We start from the raw sequence: 16,744 nt of genomic DNA, 5'->3' as shown, positions 1-16,744 counted from the left end.
CTCTGATTGGCTAAGAAGAACACAGCACCCTGGGCATCTTGGGAAAAGCGTATCGCTAGGCAACCGCGTCAGCGTCGGTGTCTACGTCGGCCTCCCACCAATGGGGAGAAAGGGGCGGAGCTAAATCCAAAGGGAAGGCGGAGGATTGAAAGCAGCGGAGACACAGGTGGCTTTCCACAATACTGCGCTTCTGGTCACCAAGGTAACCGAACCCCGTAGAACTATCCTCAGACCTTTTTGCACACCTCCTCAACCAACTGCCTTCTGATCTTTGCACTCTGACTTCGCACACTACCCACTCTCTGCAGGCGCTCTCCTCTCTCAGGTTCCTGTACCCTGAGGCCAGACCGGATCAAGCTAAAGCTGAGTACAGAGGCGAAAATTACTGTCCCTCGCTAGAGAGTGCGCGAATGAGTCCTGACAGTAGTGCGGGACTTTAGTGCCAAGGTCTTTATATGTATTGCCCTGTTTATAAAGCGGGAATTAGTGTTATTTCCCATGAGGAAACTTAAGCACAAAGGCTATAGTGTTTGCTTTAGGTCCAAAAGCCAAGAAGAGTAGAGTCAATCCAAAATCAGTGGTACTTATCTAAGTTTACGCATGACCGTAGTCATCATAGAGAGACTGTATTTTTGAATACCAAACTTAGAAGACTGTTCAACATGCAGAGGATGTGTACAAAAACCCTCGAGGTAGAAGTTCCCGTTGTCGCGCAGCGGAAACTAATGAAACTAGTATCCATGAGGTTCCGGATTCGATCCCTGGCCTCTCTCAGTGGGTGAGGGATCCAGCAATGCGGTGAGCTATGGTGTAGGCCAGCAGCTGTAGTTCGGAATAGACCCCTAGCCTGGGAACTTCCATACGCCTGCAGGTGCGGCCCTAAAAAGCAAAAACAAACAAAAAAACACCTCAAGGTGGGATACGGAAGTCCCTGATGTTTTAGAATACCCCAAATGAGAATATGGTGGCTCGAAGGCAGAGACAGGTCTACCTTTAAACAACTAGAAAACAATTTTTTTTTAATTAGAAAAGACTATGCAATAGGTTATCTGGGGCGCCAAACAGGAACTCAATTGACAGGAGTTCATTGGATGCAGCCTTTTCTCGGTACACACAGAAACCAACATTTTCCGCTCTCCCAGCCAGATGGAACAGTCTCATTTTTACCAGGGACAGGGGACCTGAAGGCCTCCATTCAGAGGTGGATGGAAAAATGTAGGTATTGCAAGATGGCTGATAATTTCTCAAATGTATGTGTAGGTCAGTTTTCTTTAAATATCTGCTCAGCATGGGATTGAAAGGAACTTGGTTTTCTCTTCATGAGAATTACAAACCTCTTTATGTTAAAAATAAGTAACTTATTACATGCACTGACTATAACGTCACCGGAATTGCCAGCCAGGAGAATTTTAAAAGTAACGTTCAAGGGCATTGTCTTACTTCCAGAGAATGGGACCAATTTAGGTTTCAAAAGTTATGTAAGGAGCCACAAGTGGCTGAGTTAATTGGCTTTATATTTTTTATTTTAGTGCCTCTTAAAGATTGACATCCATAGAGCTCTTTCACTGGCCAGCCTCAAATCCAATCCTGCATCTTCTCTCCCGCCATTCCTATGCTCTGATGCTTTGCCCCAATTCCCCAGACCCAACGCTCTTTCTCACGTCCCTCCTACCACCACCACTTTCGCACTTGTTATTCCATTTGTCTGGAATACTGTCCACTGCACTCCCGTATCCACTCCTCCATCCCTGACCCTGTTTGTCTAGAGGACACAAATTGTCTTTCAATACCCAATGCCCACTTTCTCTCCTGTACTTGGAAAGCCTTTCTTAGCATACTAGAGCAAGCAAACAATTAATCCATCTACATTATTCATAGACCACATTGTGCATAAATCAGTCCTTGTTATTTATCACTGTTTGCTTACATGGATCTCACAGTAAGTCAACCTCAAGCTCCTTCTAGCTAGCCTAAGTCCTGTAGCAAAAGAAGCATGCAGCAAATCTCTGCTAAAAATGAAAATGTGAGAAAGCAGCCTATTCATAAAAATGTAAGAATTTGAATGAGCCATCAAGTTTCAGGACTCCAGTCTTGTGGCAGAGACCAAATACGGGGAAAAGAGCCATCCCAAGAGTGTGGAGAGTGGCTCCTAGACACATATATTCATTCAACAAATATTTATTGATCACTTTTTGTGTGCCAGATATAATGATAAGTATTCATATGCTGGGTGTTCATTTAAAAAGAGACAAAGGAGTTCCCTGGTGGCTCAGTGGTTGAGGATCTGGTGTTGTCACTGCCGTGGCTCTGGTCACTGCATTCGATTCCTAGTCCAAGAACTTCTGCATCCCTTGGGTGTAGCCAGAGAGAGAGACAAAGATGTCAAGAGTGACATAGGTGTGGCATGACAAGCCCTAATAACCAGCCAGAGTTAGCCTGTGTCATTGGGTGGGAGTGAGAGCAGGATGGCCTGGCAGAGACCATTGGACACTGAGTGGAAGGAGATCTTGGTGGCCTAGAAGCATGCGGACGTCTGTCACTTTAGAGGAAACCCCCCTTCCCCCATTGCTTCCTCCCTCCTTCCTTCATATTCCACCCTTTCTTTAAGACAGAGCTCAAGGCCAGTTTCGTCCCTGAAAATGACCCTGGCTTCCCTCAAACCATGAGGTCCTCCTCAAAGAGAAACTAACTGGGTTCCTTACTCACTTAGAATGTGCCATATAATCATCTGAATTCCTAGCTTCTTGTGTATATTTATCTTGTCTGACCTATTAAATCAAAACCTCACCCTTCAAGAAAGATACCTGGAAGCATGCTGGGTGATGAACACACCCCAGGGCCTGGGACTGGGGTGCAGTCCTGGAGGTGGAGGAGGCGGATGGACCAGTTCACGGAGAAAGTCAACCACTGTGGACTGTGAGAAGAGTTAAGAAAACAAAGAACTGGAACAGAGTGGAGAAGATGACATTGAAAGAGAGAACTAAGAGGTGACCAGCTCCGAAAGGGTGAGGCCAAGGCTCACACTTGTGCACAAACCAGGACACAGGTCTGATCCACTGTTCTCACAATTGTCTTGCTAAATATATTCTTTGTTGTTCGTTTTAATTTAAATTTAGTGGAATCTCAAATAAGATTCGAGAAAAATGAACACACTCTGTGTTCTGCTCACAAGCGCTCTGCAGGTGTTCCCAGAGACACAAGCTAATTTTTATTTATTTTTTATTTTTTTGTCTTTTTGCTATTTCTTGGGCCGCTCCCGCGGCATATGGAGGTTCCCAGGCTAGGGGTCCAATCGCAGCTGTAGCCACCGGCCTACGCCAGAGCCACAGCAACGAGGGATCCGAGCCGCATCTGCGACCTACACCACAGCTCACGGCAACGCCGGACTCTTAACCCACTGAGCAAGGGCAGGGACCGAACCCGCAACCTCATGGTTCCTAGTCGGATTCGTTAACCACTGCACCACGACGGGAACTCCATAAGCTAATTTTTAAAAGAAGCTCCTTGGAGGATTAACAGGCACCTCCAATTTAACGTGTCCAAAATCCAGTTTCCAAGCTTTGCCCCAAATTGGTTCTACTCCCTGTCTTCTTCGTTTTAAGAAAGGAATGCATATGATCTTATTGTGGTTTGTTTTGCTCACTGCAGTATCTCCAGCATCTAAAACATGCCTGGCACATAGTAGGCCTCAGTTGGCATTTGAAAGTCCGTGGGAAGGAACCAGCAAGCCGACCATCACACTCCATTGCCCTGGGCTTCCCTTTTTACGTTACAGTAACACCCACTAGAGGGCTGTAAATCACTGCATAATAAACAAGGAATCAGCGGCTCCGCACGAGTCCACCCCCAGACGTGTCCTGACCAGACACTCTTTGATTTGCATATCGAGCCCTTCAAATCTCAGACAAGATGCTTTGTGTGCCTTATCCCCACAATTACTGGAGCCATTTGAAGTCACAGATTATAGGAATTCTTTAAAGTGCTTATAAAGATTTCTAGAAATCAAAAAAAAAAAAAAAAAAGAGAGAGAGAGGAGTTCCTGCTGTGGTGCGGTGGGTTAAGAATCTGACTGCAGCAGCTGATAGCTGCAGAGGCGTGGGTTCCATTCCTGGCCCTGGAACTTCCATAGGCCGTGGGTGGGGCCATTTTTTTTTTTTATAAAAAGAGAGAGAAAGAGATTCTTTGTTTAGACCAATCAGAATCTGAAAGATGTTAAAGAAAGATGCGTGACATAGTATGAGTTCAATAAATAACCATGTTCTAGAAGAAAGAATGAGGCCTAATGGAGATTGGCCCTAACAGTGAGACCCACCACTTGCTATAAACAGGACAAGAGGCAAACTAAGAGAGAGCTTGGGATTTAATGGCAGGCAGCTAATGGAAGAATGTGACGAGAAGAAATTTATCTTTGAAACCAAATTGTGGTTAGTTCTGAGCTCTGTCACATTTTAAAGAGGGATAGAGTTTTTGCTTGTACCCAAGGGCACCAGTTAGAGGAAGGCTGACTTCTGTTCAATACAAGGATAAACTTAGGATAAAGCCATGCACAATTTTTACATGGTTTTTAATATTTGTATATTCAGGATATGTCTTATCAAATCGCTAAGGGTATTGATACTATAAATCGGTCCAGGAGAATGTTGACACAGACTCACAGGTGCTGAGGCCATAATGTGTTCTAAGGGACAACAGGGGCTTTTAAAGCACAACTCCTGATTTTCGCTTCGGGGCCAGAACAGGGAAGTTGCCTGAGCAGTGAGCATGAGGTCCCGCACTCTGGGTTCGTCTAGTTCTGTTTCATTGTGCCCTCTGACGCCGGAACCCGCTTCACCTCTCTGTGAAACGAGGGCGTTAAATGAGATGACCTTGCCTGTGACACCTCCAGCGTCACATGTTATGATCCTTTCCCCTCCTCCTGAAAACTCGGCAGAGCTGCTGTCAGAGCCAGAGCACTGGTCTGCTTAGCCCTTGGTTTGACCCCAGATGACAGTTTTAATCAAGCAGCTGCGTCTGCATTAGCTTTCTTGGCATCCCGCTTCTTCATTCTTGACTGTTATCGGCAACGTTTATTGAGTGGCAGACACCATGACAGGTACTGGAGATAGAAAGATAAGAGAGCAGCCTTTGACCTCCAAAGAGGTCCCCCTGGAAAGGCGAGACAGGTCTAAGTCAGCTCTTCCTCCTCGGCGTCATGATCTTGGCCTAAATGTCAGGGCAACGCAGAGGGAGGAGCCAGGCTCTGAGAAGGATGGCAGGGAGCACAGGTCAGGGCAAGGGTTCATGGGAGAGGTGACCCTTGAACTACATCTTAAAGATGAGTCAGAATTAGGAGAGGGAACCGTGAGCAAAAGCCTGGAAGCAGGCCAGGGCCTGCGGGTTGGTGGAGCAAACATTTATCACGTGGCTACCTTGGGGGACAGGGATTTAGACAGGCGAGCAGCGTCACCCAGGGGTTGAGGGATGGAAGCTTCGAGCAGAGGAGCATCATCAGATTGTGCGCCAGAGAGATCGCCCCGGTGACGAGGTAGAGCGTGAATGTGGGGGGAACGTGGTGTCAGAAGTTACGGTAGCAAAAACCCTCGCGGAAACGCTACCGGCTGAACTAAGGCAGTGGCCATGGGAATGAAGCAGAGGGAGGGAGCCCAGGGCAGTTTGGGAGGCAGATTCGATGAGATGCACTGAGCGACCATGGAGGGGAGCAGGGAGGACAGCTGCCGGCCTGAGTGACCACGTGGATGGGGGTGCAGCAAGAGGAGGGCGTGGGGGCGGGGCCGCTTGAGCACAGGTGGAACCCAAGGGCGGGCTGGGAGGCTGGCCAAAGTGCAGCCAGATACAACGTTTCAACGAAGGGTCTAGGCTGGAGACAGAGGTGAGAGTAGAGGTGGTAACAGAAGCCAGGTGGGGTGATGCATGTGCCCCAAGGGTGGTAGAGTGAGAGCTGATGGGAAGGGCGCCTGGAGGTTATTCCGGGCTGAAAAGGAAGAAAAGTCAGCAGAGGAGACCAGGAAACATGACCGAAGAGCTGAGAAGCAAGATTGAAATTATGAACCCAGGTGGTAAATTGAGATGGTTGTAAGAACGTGGGGGACTGGGAGTTCCCGATGTGGCGCCGTGGGTGAAGGATCCAGTGTTGCCACAGCTGTGGCGTAGGTTGACGCTGCGGGACTTCCATATGCTGCATGTGTGGCAAAAAAAGAAATGTGGGAGTGGTCCACGGTGCCAGGTGTTTCAGAAAAAACACATAAGAGGTGGGCAGAAATGAAAACACGGAATTTGGTCCTTCGGAGAGTACAGGTGACCGCGCTAAGAGCATTTGCAAGCCGCGTGGGGGGCAGAGGCCAGCCTGCGGGGCGTGCAGCTGGACCAGATGGAGGGGAGACAGAGTGTGCATGTGCGGACAGCCCAGATGACCTTCAAGAGCAGCTGCAGGCCTGGCCCCTTGTGCCCGTTTGCACCTTGGTCCTATGCCCCGGGGAACAAATGATCCATCCCAGAGGCTTTTCTGCCCTCATTGTCAGCACTCCCAGAACACCAGTCTGCAGCTGATGTCACATGGCATACTCATGACATGACACCTGTCACAGCATGTGGTTCTTCACAGCACTGACGTGCCCACGTCCCCAGCTGGTGTCAGCCGCTGCCAAGGTGGTGACCATGGTGACTTGAATGCAGAGACGGGGGAGAGGCTGTCTTTGCTTAGTTGAGGAGAGTTTAGAAAGAAGTCCGAGGGGGCATCTTCACTGCAGCCTCCAGGAGACAGGACCCAAAGGCACTGGCTCGGGCCTGTTCCGCCATCGGGGCCACGGTGAGCCTCCATCCGCAAGCAGACTTGAGTCTGGATTAAGTCCCGAGGCGCCCATGCCCTTGTGTTGTTTCTCTGTGCTGATCCTTTGACAAAGCTGAGCTCCAGAATCTCCTCCCTGCTGCTCCCTTTCATGGGAGGACGCCTCGGGCAGAGGCAGAAAGGAAAGCCTGCCTGGAGGGCTGTTAGAGCAACTGGTCACTGAGCTCAGGCCCAGCACCAGCACAGGTCACCTTGTCTCGCTCCCTCTCACCAGTGCCCGTGGGGAATTTACAAATGAGAACTTGGGGGCACAGAGAGCTTAAATAATTGACTCAGGGTGGTGAGGGGTGGCTACACACTGAAGACCCGGTGGGGTCGGCCATGGGATCCAGGATCTTGAAAGCCAGTTTGTGTGGCTTTGCCTGGTCTCGTCTAAGGCGGAGAGGACTTTCAATCAGCGAAGGCAACCACCCCATGTCTACTTTAGGTTCTGCTTTAACAGCTGTGCCTTGAGGCCTGGCATCTGCCTGCCGACCAGGTATCCCCAGCCTTGCTGGAGAGACCTGATTACTGCCGCCCTGGGACATGGCAAGAGTCCACATGGGGCTCTGAGCGCCTCCTCTCCTGAATCACACAGACCTGAGGCGGGCTCCCATTGGCACCCCACCCAGCGCACAAGCAGGCCAAGACCATAGGCAGGTGCCCCATAGAGGTGGGCGACAAGGCTGACCTCCCAAGACTTCACTGGGACTGAATGAAATAACATGCTGGTGTCTGACTGATGCCCCAGATGTCATAGCTAATGGTGGTTTGGGTACAGGTCTTCCATGGGTGGAGCCACGGAGGATGGCACAGCATCCAGACTTTCTGCTGGCAGCCAAGGCTCCCTGAGGGGCATTTTACACAACCTCCAACCCAGCCACCCTGACCAGCATGGCTGAGGCAAACATGTCCCCAGCTGGCCTGGCTCGTTCGCTGGCTTCTGTTCTGCCTGCCTGTCTGTGGAATCCTGCCTTGGGCGGGTTCTCAAGCCTATGAGTTCAAGGGCATTGGGGCCCATAGCTCTCAAGACAAGGCGAGGGAGCAAAGCTGAGAGCAGCGTGGCTGTTTTCGGGATGGTTTTAAATCCACTTCCCCATTGATGAGCAGGTGCAAACAGCCCCAGGTGCCTGCCAGCCTTCTTGTGCTGCCTGTCCCCCTCCCTCTCCACCCCCCCGCCCACTTTTCTTTCTTTTCTAGCAGAGAGAGGACCTGACAGAGGAGAGGTCCTCGTCCTTCTTCAGACCTCTTCCCTCCCCCACAAGCCTCAAATCCCAGCACGGGTCTCACTCAGGTCTGCGACATGATACATGTAGATTCCTCACTCTTCCTCTCTTCTTTTTCAGGAAACATCTGGAAGCTCCTCTGGGGCTTCTAGTGAACCTCAGTCTCCTGCAGATGCTTCCGGAGTTGTTCATTTGTTGGATATCTAAGCTGTATACAGATACGTCTGTATACATCCCAAAGATGGAGTTTGAACCCAAAGCACACTGTTCTTAGTTAAATCCCTGCTTTAAGGAAACGAAGCTTCTGAAATCAGAATTTGCCACACACAGTAATTGGAAAGCGGATGATTTTGGGGACACCAACCACTCGTCACTTTATAAAAGAACTTACTACTGATTATTTCAAATGCCAGTCTTCCAGCGTGCTCTTCAAACACTCTGAAAAAACTGAAAGATTTTCTTTGCCCCTTTTGGTTTTTGTTTTTGTTTTTTTTTTTTTTTTTTTTTTTTTTTTTTTGAGCAATTCTGTAGTGCATAGAAAGACCTAATTTGAGGAAGCCTTGGTGACTTGTCACACATACAGCTCTTTAGCTTCGTGCCAGCCTGATGCATCATCCATCATGCGGCCGCCCTCACACTGCCCCTGCCCCTGGGCAGCAGCAGGGGGCTGTATGGAGCATCTGATGAGCTGCAGCCACAGGTACAGGTACACCTGGCCTGCTGGATGTGGCCCCAGGAGCCAGGAATGATAACAGCCCCTCCTCCATGCCAGGTACAGCTCTGTATCTTACTCCTTTATGCTTCACTATGAACCCATTACCGGAGCATTGGTTTATTCCCATTTTGGGGGAGAGAAAATCGAGGCTCAAAATGGTTAACCCCAAGGTTTCAGGTCACTGTACGAGTCCTCATCTGAAAGAGAGAAAGCAGAAACCTGCCTATCCACCCTGCAGTGGAAGATACCCACCCTCCAGGAAGCTCTCCTATGCCAACACCCCCACCCCGGACCACCTAGAAACCATATGACTCCCGCAAGGACCCTGCTGGGAACTAGCATCTGCAGGGGGCACAAGTGAGGGGTCAGCATGAGCCTGGTCACCCTGGAGGGCTGCATGCCATGGGTAGGCATGTCTGCACGCCATGGGTAGGCATGTCTGCACGCCATGGGTAGGCATGTCTGCACAGAGGCCAGGGTGCAGGTGGAGACAGGAGTGGTTTTTATAAATGGAAAAGCTGCATCCTCCCCACAGAAAAAGGGAAGCCAGACCAAAATGGAGCAACTGGGCCACAGCAAGCCCTGGCTAGCAGGGAGCTAGCGCAGGACTCAAACATAAGGCAAGTTGGAGAAACTGCCAGTCTGGAGGAACTTAAGGAGCCGTGACAATGGCAATGAATGTCCTGAGGTCTCTGGATGCCATCCTGGAACAGATAAAGGGGCTTGGGTGAAAACAAAGGAACACCACCTGTGTGGCATGTCTGTTACAAAGAATGAGGCGGTTCTGTTAACGTTATTAACGAAAGTCCAGTCTTGATTCTGATTTCCGTAGTTTTGGGGGGTTTTGTTTGGTTTTGTTTTTTGTCATGGCTCCTTAAGGTCCTCTAGACTGGCAGTTTCTGAGACTTGGAATCGGGAGTTCCCGCTGTGGCTCAGCATATGAAGAATCCGACGTTGTCTCCTCAAGGATTCCTGGCCTCGCTCGGTGGGTTAAGGATCCAGTGTTGCCTCAAGCTGCAGTGCAGATTACAGATGCGGCTCAGATCCAGTGTTGCTGGGCTGTGACTGTGGCTGTGGCTGTGGCTGTGGCCTCAGCTACAGCTCCGATTCCACCCCTAGCCCAGGAACCTCTATGTGCTGCAGGTGCAGCTTTAAAAAAAGAAAAAAAAACTGCTCTTTGACACCGTCCCAGGCAATTCCCCAGGCAAGTTAAAAGGCAAGAACAGCCGCTCTGGAGTTCTGACTTCTAAACCTGCTCTCCTGAGAAACGCAGTGTAGACAACATCCGCTTTCAAGACACACTTCCATGGGCATCTCAGAGCCCAAGCTTTGGGAGGCAGTAAAGCACTGGGCCACGCTGAGAGCTCCCCGAGTGCGAGCTGGTGTCAGGGACAGCCTGCCGGGGAGGGCCGAGGGGCTGCCACTCCAGCCTTTCCTCTCCAAGAGTACAAGCGGGAGGAGAACTAGAGGCCCAGCCTCAAAACTGCCCTAACACGTATTTCAAAACATTGCCAAATGCCGGCACCTTAGCTGTGATTAGCAGAAGTCCTATCTTATCTCTGTTCCTGCAGCTCTCAGCTACGGAACTGATCAGAAGCCCTCTGGGCTCCTTGTTATTAAAAGTGGCAGGGCCACACCTCAGACCTCCTGCACGGGGTCCCTGGCGAGGGGCCAGCCTTCAGTGATCTGGGGAAGTCCCCCAAATGGTTTCACGGGGACCTCCGGGGCCCAGAACCTGCAGAAGAGCCCAGGGTGCTCAGCCCCGCCCTCTCTTCACCATCTTGCTTGTCACCAGAGGAGGCGCCCTTCCCTCCTGGCCCTGAAGGAGGGGGACAGGGCTGTGGCTCTCCCCTGCGTGGGGTGGCACGCTCTTTTGGGGGTGAGGTGGGGGTGGATTGTGAGCACTCCAAACCCTTGGGATGCTTAGAGTCTGCAAAGGGTCCAAATATAGAAACGTTGACCCCATTCCTGAAACAGTAACTGCAAACTGCCCCTTCTTGGGGACAGATGTGTTTCAGAAGGTGCCTTGGGCCCGCTTGCCCAGGCCTGGAGCTGGTTTGAAATATGTCCCCCCAGAAAAAAATATGTTCAAGTCGTAGCCCCCAGTGTTCAGAATGTGACCTTCTTTGGAAATAGGGTCACTGCAGATGTGGTTAGTTAAGACCAAGTCAATTCGGAGGGTCCTAATCTAACATGACTAGTGTCTTCATTAAAAGGGGCCGTTTGGAGACAGAGAGGCACATGTGAGGATGAAACAGAGCTAGAAGTGATGCTTCTGCAAGCCCAGGCACATCAAAGACACCTGCAAATCGGAGTTCCCATAGTGGCTCAGTGATTAACGAACACAACTAGGAACCATGAGGTTGAGGGTTCGAGCCCTGGCCTCGCTTAGTGGGTTAGGGATCCATCCGGCGTGGCTGTGAGCTGTGGTGTAGGTCGCAGATGCAGCTCGGATCCCACAGTCAGCAGCGGTAGCTCCGATTGGACCCCTAGCCTGGGAATCTCCATATGCCAGAGGTGCGGCCCTAAAAAAAAAGGCAAAAGACAAAAAAAAAAAAAAAAAAAAAAAGATACCTGCAAACCACCTGAAGCCAGGAGAGAGGATGGGACGGAGCCTCACAGCCTGTAGAAGGAACCAGCCCTGCCCACACCCGGATTTCAGACTTCTGGCCCCCTGAGCGGTGGGATAGTAAATTGCTATTGTGTAAGACCTCCAGGTTGTGATATGTGCAACCGCAGCCCTAGGAGACTAATACCTCTCTGTCAAGATTACTGCGAGGGCGGGACCCCAGGCCTCACCTGTGAAACGGTGACCTCTTTCAAGAAGGAAGGGGGAGAGCTGAGTGTCCCAGAACCATCTTCCTCCTGGTTTCACTAATTCTTTCCCGGTCATTTTCCTGCTTCTCAACAAGTCACGTTCATCCCGCTCCGGGGCTGGCCCCCGACTCGGCATTTGATCCTTCATGTCTTCATTCGTTGGTCCTTTGTCCGTGTGTGTGTTTATTCAGGCAGATGTCTTTCTTGCCCACATCCCGGGGGCCAGTCGCTGTCCTAGACGCTGGGCACATGGTGGGGAATGAGACAGGCCTGTCCCCACAGGGCTTTTGTTACAGAGGACAGAGCTTTAGTCAAACAGTGCTGACGTCTGATCAATTTCGACGGCGACAATGACAGAGTAGCTGGGGGGTCTTGCTGTCCCAGCTGACCCTGAGCCCCGCCTGCGTCTGCCGACTGAGGACAAGGATGGCTCAGTTACAGAGAAGCAGCCTCGTCGTGCTGTGGCGTGTCCTGCCGATGGTGAAAAGTTCATCTCGGGCACAGATGGGATGTCACTTTGTATCTGCCCTACCTCGCAGCCCCGTTTTGGGGAGAGGAGCTTTCTAGGTGAGGTGGCAGGGACCCAGAACACCTGCAGTCGCTGGATTTCCTGGATAAAGAGCAGGAGGTGACAACCACAAGAACACAGGTTTGTAGGAGACTCAGGTGGTCTCTGAGGGAGGTTGGGGCCCCAAGCGTGGTGCAGGGCAGTGCCTCCACTGAGCTGTCGAGAAATGCAGACTCAGGCTTCCCCCCGGAGCTGCTGAATCAGGACCTCTGGGCTGGGGACCCCAGGAGTTACTGCTGCTCCTGGAAGTTGAGGAACACTGGAATCCAGTATAAGCATGGCTTTGGGGATAAATGGAGTCCAGTTTGAGAACTGGCTCTCTGCTTTCTGAGGTTCTCCTGTGTTTAACATGGGCATAAAAATAACACTTAATTTCCAGTACCAGCTTCTAAGGTTATGAAGAGGATATTAAATAATGCATGTAAGTGCCTGGGACTTGGCAAAAGTACAGTAAATATCAGCTAGTTACCTTTTATTATGATGATTCTTTTCCTGCCTGCTTTTGGGGAGCAGGCCTACCCAGCCTAGCATTGGAGCGTTAGGAGGTTGTCAAAAACCTCAGCATGGCCCGAGTCGTCTCTTGAACTGGTTGCCTGGCTGGTTCTGTGCTTTGGCGCCCAGCAGAACGGGTGAGGCCGCTTGGCTCACCGCCTTGTGGCCCTGAGGGTTTTTAGGCCAAGGGTTGTCAGGAATCTGGCCCCAACCTGCTCCGGGAAGTATGGCCTCAGATAAGGTCACGACGCCCACCATCATCACAAAACCAGACAGTGCAAAGCGGGTGCCTCGTGCAGGATCTAAAGAAGGAGGGCCGTGGGCCCTGGAGGGAAGAGTGGGTGCAAGAGGCTGACAAATAGTTGTGTGTTTTCACAAGAGAGACTTGGATTCCTGGGAGGAGCCCAGGACCAGGGAGCACAGTCTTGGTGTTCATGTTGCCTCTCTGACTTCTTGATCAGGTCCCTTTAAGCACTTCTGTTTGTCTCCCACAGAGCAGGAGGTTGTTCAAAGCTGTAATAAAGCTCCACGATTGAACCAGCTCTGCCACTGCTGGGGACAGCCTCCCAGAGCAGTTAAGGCCAAGGGAGATGTGTGTACACAGTGAACTAATACCCAGAATGGGCATTTCCTGCCCCACCCCACTCCTCTGCCAGGAGGTTTTAACTGGGTGATGCTGGAGAGGGCCCCATGGCATTGAGATTCCCAGGGTTGGTTGCATGGTGCAGCTGGGCAGAGGCCAGCCAGCCTCCTCTGACACAGTGGGGCTCACACACCTTGTCAGAGCATGGACAAGGAACAAGGCTTTTCCTCAGCTCCTTCCAAGGATTCCCTGGAAGGTAATCCAGTTGTTGGGCTGATATGTCCAGGTCATCCTATCCCAGGGGGGAGCCTCAGCCTCAGCCCAGTGTGAAGCCCTTACCTGCTTGGAGGAGGCCCTGGAGAGGCTGGGATGGGGTGGTCTCACCTTTGCGCACAGGTGGTACCTCCCTGGTCTGGTCTTGACTCAGGTTTCCCTCCATAGTGGGCTCCCCTCCCCAGACCCTGCACAGATAGCCGGCAAGGCTCTAGCATATTTCTTGGTGTTCTCTCCTGGCCGCCCCTCTGGGCTCCTCAAAATGGGATGACAGCACTAACACCCCAGCAAAGGACCTGCCAGGCCAGGGACAAATCGGAGAGAGAAAAAAGTCATTTATTCCTGTTGACTTTACATTCAGATATGTATTTTCTCCAATGATGCTGATTTTTCTTGGTGGGGGGCTACACCCACAGCATATGGAGGTTCCCAGGCTAGGGGTCCACTAGGAGCTGCAGCTGCCAGCCTACACCACAGCCACGGCAATACAGCATCTGAGCCACATCTGGACCTACACCATAGCTCATGGAAACGCCAGATCCTTTAACCCCCTGAGCAAGGCCAGGAATTGAACCCATATCCTCATGGGTACTAGTCAGGTTCTTAACCCAATGAGCCACAATAGGAACTCCCAATGATGCTAATTTTTATTACATTACTTGTATGTCTGTTTCTGGATTCTTGAAAAACCACCTAAAACTGTTGATGAAAAAGACAAGTATTTTGGGGTTCCCACCATGGATTAAGAATCCTACTGCAGCAGCTCAGTTTGCCTGGGAGGTGCAAGTTCAATCCCCAGCCGGGGAACTTCATATGCCGTGTGAGTAGCCATAAAAAAAAAAGGACAGGTGTTTTTCAGTGGTGGTCTGCTTATCTCAAAGGGGAGTGAACTGTGATTATGGGGAGAAACTGATCTCCAAGGCAGGGCAAGGTCATGTCTAAGATCCATGAAAAGGGCTGGGGTCTGGGTGAGTGGGTGAGTTGGTTACTGTGCCCATTCAACTTCTGTCCCTCTCTCCCCGCCACCCTCTTCCTCTAGTCTCGGCCCACACAAGAGGGTCCGATGCACCTCACTCCTCCGGAGCCCCTGCAGAGGAAAGGGAAGAGGGCGCCCCAACTCCTGTTAGCCCCACGCAGGTCCCTCATTAAACTGGGCTTCTTGGCACACCCACCCTTGTACAACCTCCCGCCGCCCTCCGTCGCCAGCCACTCCCAGGCTCTGCCATTGTGGCTCCAGCCTTCAGGCTCTCACACCTCCTAACACACTGGCGCTTTCCTCTCTGCCTTCTGTCTGATCAAAAGGCCCCAGCATCCTAGTGGATCTGATGCCCTCTTCCACCAACGGCTCTGCGTGGACAGCCCAGTCCTGCTGGTAATAAACCCCAAGCCTCTATCTGCAGCCTTGCACACATTTGTGTGATGGCCCAGAGAGGACTCGGGGCTTTGGGCTTTATATGTGTCACTTCTGTTCTGAGTGGTAGTTAGACACAGTGCTGAGCAGCCTGACACTGGCACCGGCCCTCTTGGCTGGGGATCTGCCACATATTGGCGCCTTTGGGCACATTGCCTCACCAGTTTTTGTTGTTGTTGTTTTAGTTGTGGTCAGACACACGTAACTTGGGAGCTCCTGTGGTGGCTCAGGGGATTAAGAACCCGACTGGTATCCATGAGGATGCAGGTTCGATCCCTGACCTTGCTCAGTAAGTTAAGGGATACGTTGTTGCCTCAGGCTGTGGTGTAGGTTGCAGGCCCTGCTCGGATCCCATGTTGCTGTGGCTGTGGCTGTAGCTGGCAGCTGCAGCTCTGATTCAACCCCTAGCCTGGGAACTTCTATATGCTGCAGGTACAGCCCTGAAAAGGAAAGAAAAATAAAAAAGGCACATGTCACTTCAAATTGACCATTTTAACCATTTTTAAGGGTTGCATTCAGTGGCATTAAGAACATTCACACTGTTGTGCAAATCACCACCACCCATCTCCAGAATTCTTTTCATCCTGCAAAACTGAAACCCTGGGAAAATCTGTCACACGCTAAAACGTGGATGCACCTCGAGGGCCTTATACTAGTGAAGTAAGCCTGTCACAAGGACCAGTACTGTATGAGTCTGCTTACACGGGGGATCGACAGAGGTCAAGACCACAGAGACAGAAGGTGGGATGGTGAGTGTTGGGGGGCGGGGAGGCAGAGCGGAAAGTGGGGAGCCGTTGCTTAATGGGTGTAGAGCTACCGTTTTGCAGGTGAAAAGAGTTCGGGAGATGGATGCGCAGCAATAGGACTATACTTAACACTATGGAACATTTAAAAAATGGCTAGGGGAGTAAATTCTATGTTTGTGTGATGTACCATGATGAGAAAACTTAAAACTGAAACAACAACAACAAAAACAAAACCCAGAACCGAAAGCTGGACACTCTGTAGCCCCCTCTCACCTCTTTTTGCCTCCGTTTCCTCATTTGTCAAACGGGACTCATCATGCTACCTGTTGAGAGGGTTGCTGTGAGCCTTTGCTGGGTAATGTGCACAAAGGGTTCCCATCGTGCCTGGCCTCCTAGTGTCCTCACGTCCGCTCTTGTCATTACTAATGTTTCATGTCGAGCAGGGCAGGAGGCGGGCAGGTTAGCAGATGCACTTTGCAGAGAAGGAGGGCAGGGTGGAGGGGTGGGGGACGGAGAGTCTGTTCTGGGATTTGGGGAATCTAGCTCACGAGACAAGAGGAATTCCTCAAGGCTTGTTGACCTGAACATCTGGATCCCAGCAGAACCCCCAAGGCCTACAATGACATAGGCTCGAACCGTTTTTTATTTTATTTTGTTTTGTTTTATTATTTTATTTTATTTTGGCCTCACCCACGACACGTGGAAGTTCCCAGACCAGGGATCGAACCTGCCCCACAGCCGTGACCTGAGCCACAGTAGTGACAAGGCCGGATCCTTAACTTGCTGAGCCATCAGGGAACTCCACGATCATTTTATTTTATGGTTTTTTTTTTTTTTTTTTTTTTTTTGTCTTTTTGCCTTTCTAGGGCCGCTCCCGCGGCATATGGAGGTTCCCAGGCTAGGGGTCCAATCGGAGCTGTAGCTGCCGGCCTACGCCAGAGCCACAGCAACGCAGGATCCGAGCTGCGTCTGCAGCCTATACCACAGCTCAGGGCAACGCCGGATCCTTAACCCGCTGAGCAAGGGCAGGGATCGAACCCTCAACCTCTTGGTTCCTAGTCGGGTTCGTTAACCACTGAGCCATGACAGG

At 51.0% G+C, this 16,744-nt stretch overlaps 1 long non-coding RNA gene across 1 annotated transcript; it reads left to right on the top strand.

The window, feature by feature from the left end:
* Positions 118–8,432, top strand: LOC102166108. Its single transcript, XR_305732.3, has 2 exons — positions 118–202; positions 8,170–8,432. It is a non-coding gene; the product is annotated as an uncharacterized LOC102166108 (long non-coding RNA).

This window comes from Sus scrofa, chromosome 9 (assembly GCF_000003025.6).
Source record: "Sus scrofa isolate TJ Tabasco breed Duroc chromosome 9, Sscrofa11.1, whole genome shotgun sequence".
Classification (NCBI taxonomy): Eukaryota; Metazoa; Chordata; class Mammalia; order Artiodactyla; family Suidae; genus Sus; species Sus scrofa.
This window is presented reverse-complemented; position numbering and strand designations above follow the sequence as displayed.